The 14288-nt window shown below is 51.4% G+C and overlaps 2 pseudogenes; both read left to right on the top strand.

Annotated features, from left to right (window-relative positions):
* Positions 1-282: 282 nt before the first annotated feature.
* On the top strand, positions 283-401 carry LOC143957295 (5S ribosomal RNA; annotated as a pseudogene).
* A 323-nt stretch (positions 402-724) lies between these two features.
* Positions 725-843, top strand: LOC143957246 (5S ribosomal RNA; annotated as a pseudogene).
* The last annotated feature ends 13445 nt before the right edge of the window (positions 844-14288 follow it).

Genomic DNA, 14288 nt, shown 5'->3' with positions numbered 1-14288 from the left:
CTTGTTTCCTAAGGTGACCATCTTGGCATTTGTCAAGAGGGTTGAAAGTGCCTGAAGAGATTGCCTACGGGCACATCACCCTGAAAGCACCCGATCTCGTTTGATGTTGGAGGCTAATAGAGTCGGGCCTTGTTAGTACCTGGATGGGAGACCGCCTGGGAATACCAGGTGTCGTAGACTTCTTTTTATGTTGTTGGCGTTGACCTGTTTTTTTTTTTCGCTTATTTCCCAAAGTGACCATCTTGGTGTTTGTCAAGAGGGTTGAGAGTGCCTGAAGAGATTGTCTATGGCCACATCACTCTGAAAGCACCCAATCTCATCTGATCTTGGAGGCTAAGAAGAGTCGGGCCTGGTTAGTACCTGGATGGGAGACCACCTGGGATTACCAGTTATTGTAGGCTTCTTTTTATGTTGTTGGCGTTAATTCGTTTTCTTTTTTTTGCTTGTTTCCCAAGGTGACCATCTTGGCATTTGTCAAGAGGGTTGAGAGTGCCCAAAGAGATCGCTTACAGCAGCATCACCCTGAAAGAGCCCTATCTCTTCTCTTTTCTGAGGCTAAGAAGGGTTGGGCCTAGTTAGTACCTGGATGGGAGATGGCGTTGGAATACCAGGTGCCGTATTCTTCTTTTTATGTTGTTGACATTGACCTGTTTTTTTTTTCACTTGTTTCCCAAGGTGACCATCTTGGCATTTGTCAAGAGGGTTGAGAGTGCCCGAAGAGATCACCTACGGCCCCATCACCCTGAAAGCGCCCAATCTCGTCTGATCTCGGATGCTAAACAGTGTCGGGCCTGGTTAGTACCTGGATGGGAGACCGCCTGGGAATACCAGGTGCCATAGGCTTCTGTTTTTTTTGTTTTTTTATTTAGTAGTATGCGACATACAATGCAAAGGCAACTTCACAGAATGTGTGATACAAATAGTTACAAACAAACGATCATATTGCATGGATATCAGAGCCAATGGTAAGAAGTCTGAGGAGAATAGCACGTGTACAGCTTTGCGGTCATATCAAGATGAGATTAAAGCTCCATCTCGTTGGGATCCTCTACCACTTAAAATATTATTGATACTAGCCCTGCTACCCTCGAAGAGTTTAGATATCCATAGATAGGGGAAGAGTATTGTGTAGTAGTCAAATGGGGTCGGAACATACCATTTTCTTTTCCCTTTTTTGAGTTAAGAAGGGAAATAGTAGAACTGAAAGGAGGGAGAAGGGGAAAGAGAAGATTGGGGAAGGAAATGGCAGAAAAGGAAAAGAAGGGGTAAGGGGGTGTCGTGGGTAGAGTGGATAGGGTGGGGTCGGGTGGGGTCCCCTCCCAGGGAGCAAGAGACACCCTCGGCTCACCAGCTCATCAGCTGTCCAACGTTTGGAACAGCGATCTCCAACGATCACCATGAGCTTACTATGTCTCGCGGAGGTATTCTTCCGAAAAGCAAAACTGGGTCCAGTAGAACCATCTATTCCCATGCTCCTCCGTTTTATCCCTCATTGTGGCAGTCAGGTCTGCCATTCGTTCAATATCATTTACCCTTGCGAACCACTGGGTCACCATTGGAGCAGATTGCTCTTTCCACTGACTTGGGATGCAGGCCCTAGCTGCATTGAGGAGATGTTTAAGTAAGGACTTATGATAACGCTTTCTCGACATAGGAGTTAGATTGAGAAGAACTGCTGCGGGATCATTGGCTAAGGAAATGTCTGTGAACTTGTGGATGAGTCTCAGGACAGGCTGCCCGAATGTTTGTAATTTAGGGCATTCCCTGAAAATGTGGAGAATGGTGCCAATCTGTTGCCCACAGCGACAGCAGCGGTCAGATTGACCGGGGAATATTTTGGCCAACACCACCGGTGTACGATACCAGCGTGTGATCAGCTTATATGAGATCTCCTGATATTTACTGCAGAGTGACGACTTATGGGCGAAAAAGAGTATTCTGTCCTTCTGTGGTTTGGAGAATGTAGTTTGTTAGTCCCTTTTCCATTTAGCTAGGAAAGGTGGATCCGTGGAGGATTGTGCGTCTGTCAGGATTTGGTAGGACCTAGAGAGGGAACCACGAATTGGGCCATCATCCAGGCAAAGTTCCTCGAAGGGGTGGAATTGGCTAGAGAAGAACGAATGGTTAGGTAGTGATCTGAGGAAATGGATTAGCTGTCTAGCTCTCCAGCTATCCAATGCAACAGGTACTTGCTCTAGCAGTATGGTCCCCATGGGAATCAAGCCCGTGGGTCCAAGAAATAGGGCTGCTCTCAGAAGCCCTTTCGGGGCTTGCCTGGTAAAGGCCTGGTCAGACAGGCCCGGAGGGAATCTAGGATGTCCAATAATTGGGGTCATAGGAGAAGGGAAGTTAGTCAGGTGGGAAAGATGAAAAAAACTATCCATCTCGGCGAGCGAGGGGCCAATTAACGGGTGAGTAGTCACACAGGGCTCCAATGGCCTCCCCGCCCAAGGCAGACCAGCCAGTGGAACCCGCGCCTTCTCCTGCTCTAGCTTGACCCATAGCTTCAGTTCCCCATGCCGGTGTCTTATCACATATGGTCCCCCATCGGATAGTGTCCGCTGTGTACTGCGCATGCGCAGTACACAGCAACACAGATTCCGAAAATTGCCGAGCATGAACGGCGCCTGCGCACTGAGTCCAGGTTCTATCCCCACTATCCAAGTGGACATAGAGTAAGAATATAAAAGAGCCGAGCGCAGCGAGGCCGAGCCCGAAGGGTGGCGAGCGAAGCTCGCCTGCGAGGGGCCCTCTAATATTCACAACCCTATGTCCGCTTGGATGGTGGGGCTACCACCTCCACTCACCGCGCAGGCGCCGTTCAGCTTCGGAGATTTTCCGAAGCTTCGTCTGCTCCGTACTGCGCATGCGCAGTACGGTGCGGACACTATATCATGGCCGGACAGTATATGGCAGAACACCGGCACCAGTCAACCACCGGTGTCATGTGCGTTGCTGTGTAATATAGAGCAGGGTCCGGGCAGCCAATACCTCCCCGCAATTTCGGTCGCAATAGCATTGCCCTACCAATACGCATATGTTTCCCGCGCCAGAGGAACTTGATAAAGATTGAGCGAACCGCATGAAAGAAAGTCTGGGGTATTTTGATAGGTAAGGCTTGTAGTAGATAGAGAAGTCGTGGCATCGCGTTCATCTTCAACACATTACAGCGTCCGAACCATGACAGAGCTAGTGGGTCCCATCTTTTAAGGTCCGCTGTAAGCCCATAGGCTTCTTTTTATGTTGTTGGCTTTGACCTGTTTTTTTTGCTTGTTTCTCAAGGCGACCATCTTGGCGTTTGTCAAGAGGGTTGGGCGTGTCTTGAAGAGAACGCTTACGGCCACATCAACCTGAAAGCACCCAATGTCGTCTGATTTCAGAGGCTAAGCAGCGTCAAGCCTGGTTAGTACCTGGATGGGAGACTCCCTGGGAAGACCAGGTGCCATAGAAGGATCTGGTCTGGTTAGTGTCTTTTTTTTTTTTTTTATTCTTTATTTACGGATTGCAGGTAATACAGAGACAAACTGTAAAAGACATAGATCCCTCAGTTTTCCAGGTTAACAAAAATACATAGTTAATACTTCGTGGGGGACCGGGGGAAACCTAACAACTTATGTCAGCAGCAGCCCCAGCCGTGGCTAGGCCACCACATTATCCCACTCTAATGATCTGGCACCCTAGTGTCTACTTATAAACCAGGGCAGTCCGCGGGGCGATCCCCCTCAAGGCCCAGACTGAGGGGCCTCTAACATCGGTCACCTTCATTCTATTGGTCAAAGAGCTCAGCCGGGACCACCCCGAGGGCCGCCAACCCCTGGCTGGGAAATCGAGGGAACAAAACGAAAAGATCCTTGCAATCACCATGTATTTTAATTATACTTGGGAGTTAGGGGGTAGGGAAAGAGGGGGGAGCAAATGGGCAGGAGAAGGGGATGGGGTAGAAAGAATGAAAGTTATAGCGGGCTAACAGTGCTACGAGGCAGACGGGGGAGAGAGTGAACCAGGGTGGTATACGAGAAGGGAGAGAAAGAAAGAGGACTCCGATGGGTTCCCACGGCCGGACCCTTCCCTCTATACATGTGCCAGAGCCTACAGATAGGATCTGTATGCGTCGGAAAACCTGAACAGGCTCCAAGTCAACCAACAAGCAGTGTGCTCTTCCTCCCTGTTGCCTAACGCTGATGTGAGCTGTTCCATACGGTAGATGTCGCAAACTCTTGCAAACCAGTGAGACACCAGTGGAGCGGCCTGCTGTTTCCACATGCTAGGTATACATGCCCTGGCCCCACTCAGAAGATGTTTTAAGAGAGATTTATGGTACTTCTTGCTCGAGAGTGGGGTCAGATTGAGGAAGATCGCAGCTGGGTTGTTCTGGAGATCAATAGCCGTGAGGTCATAAATGATATTGAGAACCTGTCTCCAGAAATGGGCCAGTTGAGGGCATTCCCAGAAGATATGTAGTAACGTGCCGGCTTGTTCACCGCATCTCCAGCACAAAGGGCTGTGACCGGGAAACATAGCCGCCAGGACAGTGGGGGTCCTGTACCATCGGGTCAAAATTTTATAAGCTATTTCCTGGTATTTACTACATAGGGATGACTTGTGCGCAAAAAGAAGCGCGCGGTTCTTCTGGTCTGGCGAGAGCCGGACATGCAGGTCTCGCTCCCATTTTTCCACGAACACCAGGTTACCCTGGGAGAGTTGGTCCAGTAGGATGCGATATGACAGGGAAAGAGACCTTCGGGTCGGTCCCTCTCCTGAGAATACCTCCTCAAACGATGTTAGGGGTCTGCGGAATTCGCCACTGTTTGGCAAAGATTTCAAGAAGTGGGAGAGTTGGGAAAGCTTCCACTGTCCCAGGGCCGTGGTTGCTAACGCCTCGTACATAGTGGAGACCGCTGTCCACGTCCTAGGGCCAAGAAAAGAAGAGGCCCGCACAAGGTCCCAGTCAGGGTCGAGGCGGAAAGACTTTTCCGTCATGCCGGGTTCAAAGCGTGGGTGTCCAATAATAGGAGTCATGGGCGAAGGGAAACTGGGCACGCCCGTCAGGGTAAAATATCTGTCTAGCTCTTGTAACGTTGGCTCAATGTGTGGGTGTGCCCGCGTCGCTCCCGACCAGCCCGGTCCACTCCAGGGCAAACCCTCAAGTGGAAATGGTACGGATTCATGCTCCAGACGAACCCACAGCTTATCCTTCAGGTGTCTGCACCAGTCAACTACTCTGTTCATGTGCACCGCCGTATAGTACCATGCCGGATCTGGGAGGCCAATCCCTCCCTTGTCTTTTGGTCTGAGCAGTAATGTTCGGCTGAGTCTTGGAGGCCTGCCCTGCCATACGTATCGAATAAAGATGGAGCGCATGGCTTTAAAAAATGATTGGGGGATTTTTATCGGTAAGGCTTGTAATAGGTACAAGAGTCTGGGCATTACATTCATTTTGAGCACATTGCATCTCCCAAACCAAGAGGTCGCCAACTTTGACCACCTCTCTAGATCTACGGCAATTTTTTTTAGAAGCGGCTGGAAATTCAATTGGAAAATCAGATGTGGGTCCAGGGGAACCTTGGTACCCAGATATTGTATAGCCCCAGTTGCCCAACGAAAGGGAAAATTAGTGCTTAGACTCGTCTGGGCATTGGTAGACAGGGAGACGTTGAGTGCTTCCGATTTCTGTAAGTTAATTTTAAAATTTGACAGGGTGCCATATCGTCTTATTTCCGCTAAGAGATTCGGCAATGTAATGTGAGGCTCTGAGACATAGAACAAGAGGTCATCTGCAAAGGCTGCGACCTTATGGTGGTGTGAGGGGGTGTCCAGTCCCTTGATGTCTATGTTCTGCCTGATGTGGTGCAGCAAGGGTTCAAGCGATAGGACAAACAAAAGGGGGGACAACGGGCATCCCTGCCTCGTTCCATTGCCAATAGTGAAACGCGACTAGGCAAACCCATTGACCCTAACCATAAACGTCGGTGACGAGTAAAGAGCTGTAACCCATGAAAGCATGGGGGGGGGGTACACCCAGGCTTCGCAGGGTGGCTAGCAAAAAAGGCCAGCTCACCCTGTCAAACGCTTTTTCTGTGTCCACAGAGAGCAACATAATCGGTAGTTTAAGGCGTCTGGCGCGTTCTATAACATTGATTGTCCTGGTAGTGTTGTCTCGGGCTTCCCTGTTACGAATAAACCCCACCTGATCCAGAGGTATCAGGCGTTGGAGAATGGGCACCAACCGCTCCGCCAGTATCTTAGTGAAGAGCTTAAGGTCGCTGTTTAATAAGGAGATGGGCCTGTAGTTCGCACAGAGAAGCGGATCCTTCTCCGGCTTGGGTATGACCGAGATGCTTGCCTGCAACAGCTCCGGTGGAAAGGTCTGGCCCTCCAATAGGGCGTTAAAAGCTGACACAAACGGCGTGGACAACAGGGAGAGGAAGGCCTTATAATAAGGGACCGTAAACCCATCTGGGCCTGGTGCCTTGCCCTTGGGTGAGTCTCTTAACGCTGTCGACAATTCCTCCGGGGAGATAGGTTGCGAGAGAAGCTCTATCTCTTCCTGTGTAAGCGACGGGAGGTTTGCCGAAGCTAGGTACTCATCAATGGCTGCTGTGCCGGCCTGGAGGGCATCTCCTGAGTCCCGGGGGTGCAAGTTATAAAGGGCTTCATAGAAAGATCGGAAACACTCCGCTATCTCCCGTGAATCATGAAGCTTGGCACCCGAAGGGGAGGTTATGGTTGGAATGAAGGACGCGTTGCGTTGGGCACGCAGGGAGTTCGCTAGGGACCTACTACACTTGTCTCCATATTCATAATACGTCCTGCGGACCCACATGAGTCTGGTTCTAGCCTGAAAGAGAGAGAAATCTCTGATTTGTTCTCTAAGATCTCTCACCTCCAGCGCAGCAGTCGGCTGGGATTTGTGTCGTTGTTCACACGCATGCAACTTGGCAATACGTTTGGAGAGAGCCTCAGTTTTGGCCACTTTGAGTCTATGACCATGTTTAATAAGAATGCCCCTAATGTAGCATTTATGAGCCGCCCATAACATGAGGGGGTTGGAAACAGAATCACGGTTATGATCAAAGTAACTTTCTAATTCCCTAAGCAGGTCTGCGTGGGTCTCAGGGTCCTTCAGGAGAGACTCGTTCAGTCTCCACCAGGACTGACCACGCGACTCCTGTTGTAGCTTCAGCATCAAAGAAATCGGGGCATGGTCAGACAGGGCTATGTGGCCTATCTGAGTGTCTGTGACCGCCGGGATAGCATTGTGGGTCGACTAAAAACATATCTATACGTGAGTAAGAACCATGAGCGGTGGAAAAGAACGTATAGTCCCTATCCTGTGGGTGAAGCGTACGCCACACATCGATCAGTCGGTGGGAGTGTAGCAGGTCTCTTATGTGTGAACGCGTTCTCGCAGAAATCGCAGAGGTGCCCGATGATGAGTCTCTGCGGGGGTCCAAGGTGAGGTTAAAGTCCCCCCCAACGATCAAAGTACCCTCCGAGAATGCAGCCAGGGCATCCAAGCATGCTTCTAAGGCCGGCAGCTGGTCCACATTCGGCATGTATAGGTTGGCAAGAGTAAAAGTTTGCGAGTGGAGAGTTCCCTTAATGAAGAGATATCTCCCTTCACTATCGGCTTGGACAGCTAACAGGCGCCACGGCAAGTTTTTAGCAAGAAGAACACACACTCCTCTCGATTTGGAAGTAGGGGACGTGCTGTGGTGGGCCAGGGGGAAGTGCTTACTATAAAGCCGTGGTATTTGGTCTGTCCTGAAATGGGTCTCCTGGAGGAAAACTATTTGGGGCTTCATCCGCCACAATTCTGTTAGGCAGCTGGACCTTTTTTCAGGTACATTCAGCCCTTTCACATTCCAGGAAACCAGCTTCAGGGCCATGACGGCAGTGGTACCCGGCCGGCGGTCCCCACCAGAGTCAGTAGTAGATATAGAGTTCAAGCACAGAGGAAGAGGAGGAGAAAAAGGAAAAGCAGTAACGAAGCGGAGAAGGTCCGGAGTTAGTAGGGAGGAGGAGGGTAGGAGGGGTGGGGATAGATCGGGGAATTGCTAAAGCTCCTATCGGAGAGAACCTGCTGGTTAGGGCAGAGGGGCCTAGTGGGGGAAGAGGTAAGGCACTGCAGAGGGAGGAACTCGTCGGTGCAGTACCCCTCCAGCATCCCATGGTCCATGCAGTCGCAATCGGGCGTGCACGGAGCTTCTTTGGCATCTTAACTACGACATCAAACGCATTATAGAACATCACTGCAGCAGGTATCGGGCAGTTAACAACAGTAGAACAGTGCATAATTAGACCAACATATTAAACTTTTCAACACAGAGTATAGATAAATTTATACCACCCAGGCACCCGCCCCTCCCCCCCCAAAAAAAAAATGGAAAAAAGGGGGGGGGGGGAGAGGGGGAGGGAGCGGGAACGCCGCCCAGGGGCACCCGGGGGGCACCACCAGGCAGTCCAAAAACACAAAGAGCGCCGAGACTAGGGCACCTGTAGATAAACAGTAACGAGAATGGTGAACAGTACCGCCAATGACTCAGGGCTTCGTCCAGGAAGCGCAGTGTCCAACTCTGTTCTTCCAATGTCCTTCCTCTCCCCTAGCGGGGGCACTGGGAACAATGGCCCGTGGCATGGTAAACAACACAAAGCTGGATACTCCAGCCGTCTATGTTGGTAGAGAAAAAGAAAACAAAAAAAAAAGGGTATAACACAGGAATAACGGAAAATTACTGTACTCTCTCAGGGTTCATGATCTTGGGGGGCCTGCGATCTCTGACGTTGGGATCGACGGTGGCGTCTCACTCTCTGTGGCCTGGTTGAGGGGTTGTTCGTCGGGGCCACTGCTCCCTGGGGGACAACAGGAGCCAACCAGTCGGGGACCTGAACCGAGGGCAGGCCCAAAGCCTCCAGAAAGGACGGGACCTCCGAAGGGTGTCGTAGCGCAAGGGGCCTCCCATTTTTGCGCACTATAAGGTGAAACGGATGGCCCCACTTGTATGGAATCCTCCGTTCAGTTAGGTGTTCCAGAAGGGGTCGCAGACAGCGTCTCATCTGGAAGGTCTTGCGGGATACATCTGGCAGAAGGGTGACTTGGGCCCCGTCAAAATCAATGCTGCCTTTGCGCCACGACGCTTGCAGGACAGCCTCCCTAACTGAGTAATTGTGGAGACAGCATAAAACGTCACGTGGCCGGTTCTCTGTGGGGCTCCTGGGGCCCAGGGTCCTGTGGACTCTATCAATGGCTATTACTGTGTCAGCAGCGCAGTCCAGACAGGCGTTAAATATAGCTGTAACTGTGGCTTTGAGGTCTGCCTGGCCAGTGGCTTCGGGCAAGTCTCTGATCCTGATGTTGCATCTGCGGTTGCGATTCTCAAGGTCATCCACTAGGAGTTGCAACTGTGCCACTCTGTCAGCAAGGGTATCATGTGCGGCTTGCAGGCCAGAAACATCAGTGGTCAGGGAGGTCACATCCGATGCCAGGGTGGTCACCCGCTCGTTCGTAGCCGACACGTCACGTTTGACCCCTGCGATTTCATGTCGCAAGGTCGTTTCAATCCTGGCTGCCATACAGCTAAAGTCTGCTTTAGTGGGAAGGTTTTGGAGTAAAGCTAGGATGGCCTTGTCCCCCAATAATGCTGGTGCTGGTGGCAGCGGTGGGTCCCCCTGTGTGTCTGAGGCGAGAGCAGCCTGGCCATTCGGTCCTGGGATGAGGCTTCCACTGCGGGAGGGTCTCTGGGACAGTTGGGAGTTGTGAGGGAACCAGGGTGGCAGGCCGCTATGGTCCGGGCTGTCAAGCGAGGCCATGGACAGTGAGCGGGGGAGACACGGGGACAAGTCACTAGGCGGGGAGAACGGGGGCATGTCGTGTCCCTGCATAGCAGTCTGCTCACCTTCCCTCTGTGCCGCGTGTCCTGGAGCGCCGGAGGCCGCGGGCGCCATCTTGGCTGGATCCGGCGTGGAGGCCGGAGGCTGCAGCGGGACCAAGTACCTGTCCATGGCAGCAGCGGCGGACCCCGCTCGGCTGGCTGTGTTCCGCCGAAGCGCGGAGATGTCGGCGATGCCGAAATATGCGACCAAACTGTGGTAAAGGGGTGCGGAGGGGTCACGGACCGGGAGCTCCGGAAAAGAGCGCCCTCACTCCTTCATGCCTAGGCCACGCCCCCCCTGGTTAGTGTCTTGATTGGGAGATCGCCTGGGAATACTGGATGCCGTAGGCTTCTTTTTATGTTGTTGGCTTTGACCTGTTTTTTTTAGCTAGTTTCCCAAGGTGACCATCTTGGCCTTTGTCAAGAGGCTTCAGAGTGCCCAAAGAGAGTGCCTACGGCCAAATCCCCTATATAGTATCTTATATATAATAACTAAAAATATTATTTATTATTATAGATATAGATATATAGTATAGTGATTTGGCCGTAGGCACTCTCTTTGGGCACTCTGAAGCCTCTTGACAAAGGCCAAGATGGTCACCTTGGGAACAAGCTAAAAAAAACAGGTCAAAGCCAACAACATAAAAAGAAGCCTACGCATCCAGTATTCCCAGGCGATCTCCCAATCAAGACACTAACCAGACCAGATCCTTCTATGGCACCTGGTCTTCCCAAGGAGTCTCCCATCCAGGTACTAACCAGGCCTGACGCTGCTTAGCCTCTGAAATCAGACGAGATCGGGTTCTTTCAGGTTGATGTGGCCGTAAGCGTTCTCTTCAAGACACGCCCAACCCTCTTGACAAACGCCAAGATGCTCACCTTGAGAAACAAGCAAAAAAAAACAAGTCAAAGCCAACAACATAAAAAGAAGCCTATGGGCTTACAGCGGACCTTAAAAGATGGGACCCACTAGCTCTGTCATGGTTCGGACGCTGTAATGTGTTGAAGATGAACGCGATGCCACGACTTCTGTATCTACTACAAGCCTTACCTATCAAAATACCCCAGACTTTCTTTCATGTGGTTCACTCAATCTTTATCAAGTTCCTCTGGCGCGGAAAACATATGCGTATTGGTAGGGCAATGCTATTGCGACCGAAATTGCGGGGAGGTATTGGCTTCCCGGACCCTGCTCTATATTACACAGCGACGCACATGACACCGGTGGTTGACTGGTGCCGGTGTTCTGCCATATACCGTCCGGCCATGATATAGTGTCCGCGCCGTACTGCGCATGCGCAGTACGGAGCAGACGAAGCTTCGGAAAATCTCCGAAGCTGAACGGCGCCTGCGCGGTGAGTGGAGGTGGTAGCCCCACCATCCAAGCGGACATAGGGTTGTGAATATTAGAGGGCCCCTCGCAGGCGAGCTTCGCTTGCCACGCTTCGCTCGCCACGCTTCGGGCTCGGCCTCGCTGCGCTCGGCTCTTTTATATTCTTACTCTGTGTCCACTTGGATAGTGGGGATAGACCCTGGACTCGACATCTACCGTATGGAACAGCTCACATCAGCGTTAGGCGACAGGGAGGAAGAGCACACTGCTCGTTGGTTGTCTTGGAGCCTGTTCAGGTTTTCCAACGCATACAGATCCTATCTGTAGGCTCTGGCACGTGTATAGAGGGAAGGGTCCGGCCGTGGGAACCCATCGGAGTCCTCTTTCTTTCTCTCCCTTCTCGTATACCACCCTGGTTCACTCTCTCCCCCGTCTGCCTCGTAGCACTGTTAGCCCCCTATAACTTTCATTCTTTCTACCCCCATCCCCTTCTCCTGCCCATTTGCTCCCCCCTCTTTCCCTACCCCCTAACTCCCAAGTATAATTAAAATACATGGTGATTGCAAGGATCTTTTCGTTTTGTTCCCTTGATTTCCCAGCCAGGGGTTGGCGGCCCTCGGGGTGGTCCCGGCTGAGCTCTTTGACCAATAGAATGAAGGTGACCGATGTTAGAGGCCCCTCAGTCTGGGCCTTGAGGGGGATCGCCCCGGGGACTGCCCTGGTTTATAAGTAGACACTGGGGTGCCAGATCATTAGAGTGGGATAATGTGGTGGCCTAGCCACGGCTGGGGCTGCTGCTGACATAAGTTGTTAGGTTTCCCCCGGTCCCCCACGAAGTATTAACTATGTATTTTTGTTAACCTGGAAAACTGAGGGATCTATGTCTTTTACAGTTTGTCTCTGTATTACCTGCAATCCATAAATAAAGAATAAAAAAAAAAAAAGACACTAACCAGACCAGATCCTTCTATGGCACCTGGTCTTCCCAGGGAGTCTCCCATCCAGGTACTAACCAGGCCTGACGCTGCTTAGCCTCTGAAATCAGACGACATCGGGTGCTTTCAGGTTGATGTGGCCGTAAGCGTTCTCTTCAAGACACGCCCAACCCTCTTGACAAACGCCAAGATGGTCGCCTTGAGAAACAAGCAAAAAAAACAGGTCAAAGCCAACAACATAAAAAGAAGCCTATGGGCTTACAGCGGACCTTAAAAGATGGGACCCACTAGCTCTGTCATGGTTCGGACGCTGTAATGTGTTGAAGATGAACGCGATGCCACGACTTCTGTATCTACTACAAGCCTTACCTATCAAAATACCCCAGACTTTCTTTCATGCGGTTCGCTCAATCTTTATCAAGTTCCTCTGGTGCGGAAAACATATGCGTATTGGTAGGGCAATGCTATTGCGACCGAAATTGCGGGGAGGTATTGGCTTCCCGGACCCTGCTCTATATTACACAGCGACGCACATGACACCGGTGGTTGACTGGTGCCGGTGTTCTGCCATATACTGTCCGGCCATGATATAGTGTCCGCGCCGTACTGCGCATGCGCAGTACGGAGCAGACGAAGCTTCGGAAAATCTCCGAAGCTGAACGGCGCCTGCGCGGTGAGTGGAGGTGGTAGCCCCACCATCCAAGCGGACATAGGGTTGTGAATATTAGAGGGTCCCTCGCAGGCGAGCTTTGCTCGCCACGCTTCGGGCTCGGCCTCGCTGCGCTCGGCTCTTTTATATTCTTACTCTATGTCCACTTGGATAGTGGGGATAGAACCTGGACTCAGTGCGCAGGCGCCGTTCATGCTCGGCAATTTTCGGAATCTGTGTTGCTGTGTACTGCGCATGCGCAGTACACAGCGGACACTATCCGATGGGGGACCATATGTGATAAGACACCGGCATGGGGAACTGAAGCTATGGGTCAAGCTAGAGCAGGAGATGGCGCGGGTTCCACTGGCTGGTCTGCCTTGGGCGGGGAGGCCATTGGAGCCCTGTGTGACTACTCACCCGTTAATTGGCCCCTCGCTCGCCGAGATGGATAGTTTTTTTCACCTTTCCCACCTGACTAACTTCCCTTCTCCTATGACCCCAATTATTGGACATCCTAGATTCCCTCCGGGCCTGTCTGACCAGGCCTTTACCAGGCAAGCCCCGAAAGGGCTTCTGAGAGCAGCCCTATTTCTTGGACCCACGGGCTTGATTCCCACGGGGACCATACTGCTAGAGCAAGTACCTGTTGCATTGGATAGCTGGAGAGCTAGACAGCTAATCCATTTCCTCGGACCACTACCTAACCATTCGTTCTTCTCTAGACAATTCCACCCCTTCGAGGAACTTTGCCTGGATGATGGCCCAATTCGTGGTTCCCTCTCTAGGTCCTACCAAATCCTGACAGACGCACAATCCTCCACGGATCCACCCTTCCTAGCTAAATGGAAAAGGGACTTACAAACTACATTCTCCAAACCACAGAAGGACAGAATACTCTTTTTCGCCCATAAGTCGTCACTCTGCAGTAAATATCAGGAGATCTCATATAAGCTGATCACACGCTGGTATCGTACACCGGTGGTGTTGGCCAAAATATTCCCCGGTCAATCTGACCGCTGCTGTCACTGTGGGCAACAGACTGGCACCATTCTCCACATTTTCTGGGAATGCCCTAAATTACAAACATTCTGGCAGCCTGTCCTGAGACTCATCCACAAGTTCGCAGACATTTCCTTAGCCAATGATCCCGCAGCAGTTCTTCTCAATCTAACTCCTATGTCGAGAAAGCGTTATCATAAGTCCTTACTTAAACATCTCCTCAATGCAGCTAGGGCCTGCATCCCAAGTCAGTGGAAAGAGCAATCTGCTCCAATGGTGACCCAGTGGTTCGCAAGGGTAAATGATATTGAACGAATGGAAGACCTGACTGCCACAATGAGGGATAAAACGGAGGAGCATGGGAACAGATGGTTCTACTGGACCCAGTTTCGCTTTTCGGAAGAATACCTCCGCGAGACATAGTAAGCTCATGGTGATCGTTGGAGATCGCTGTTCCAAACGTTGGACAGCTGATGAGCTGGTGAGCCGAGGGCGTC

The sequence above is a fragment of the Lithobates pipiens genome, unplaced genomic scaffold, assembly GCF_037356315.1.
Source record: "Lithobates pipiens isolate NorthernLeopardFrog02 unplaced genomic scaffold, aLitPip1_a1.2 Scaffold_52, whole genome shotgun sequence".
NCBI classification, from domain to species: Eukaryota; Metazoa; Chordata; class Amphibia; order Anura; family Ranidae; genus Lithobates; species Lithobates pipiens.
Note: the sequence above shows the minus strand (reverse complement) of the source record. Positions and strands in the feature narration are given on the sequence as shown.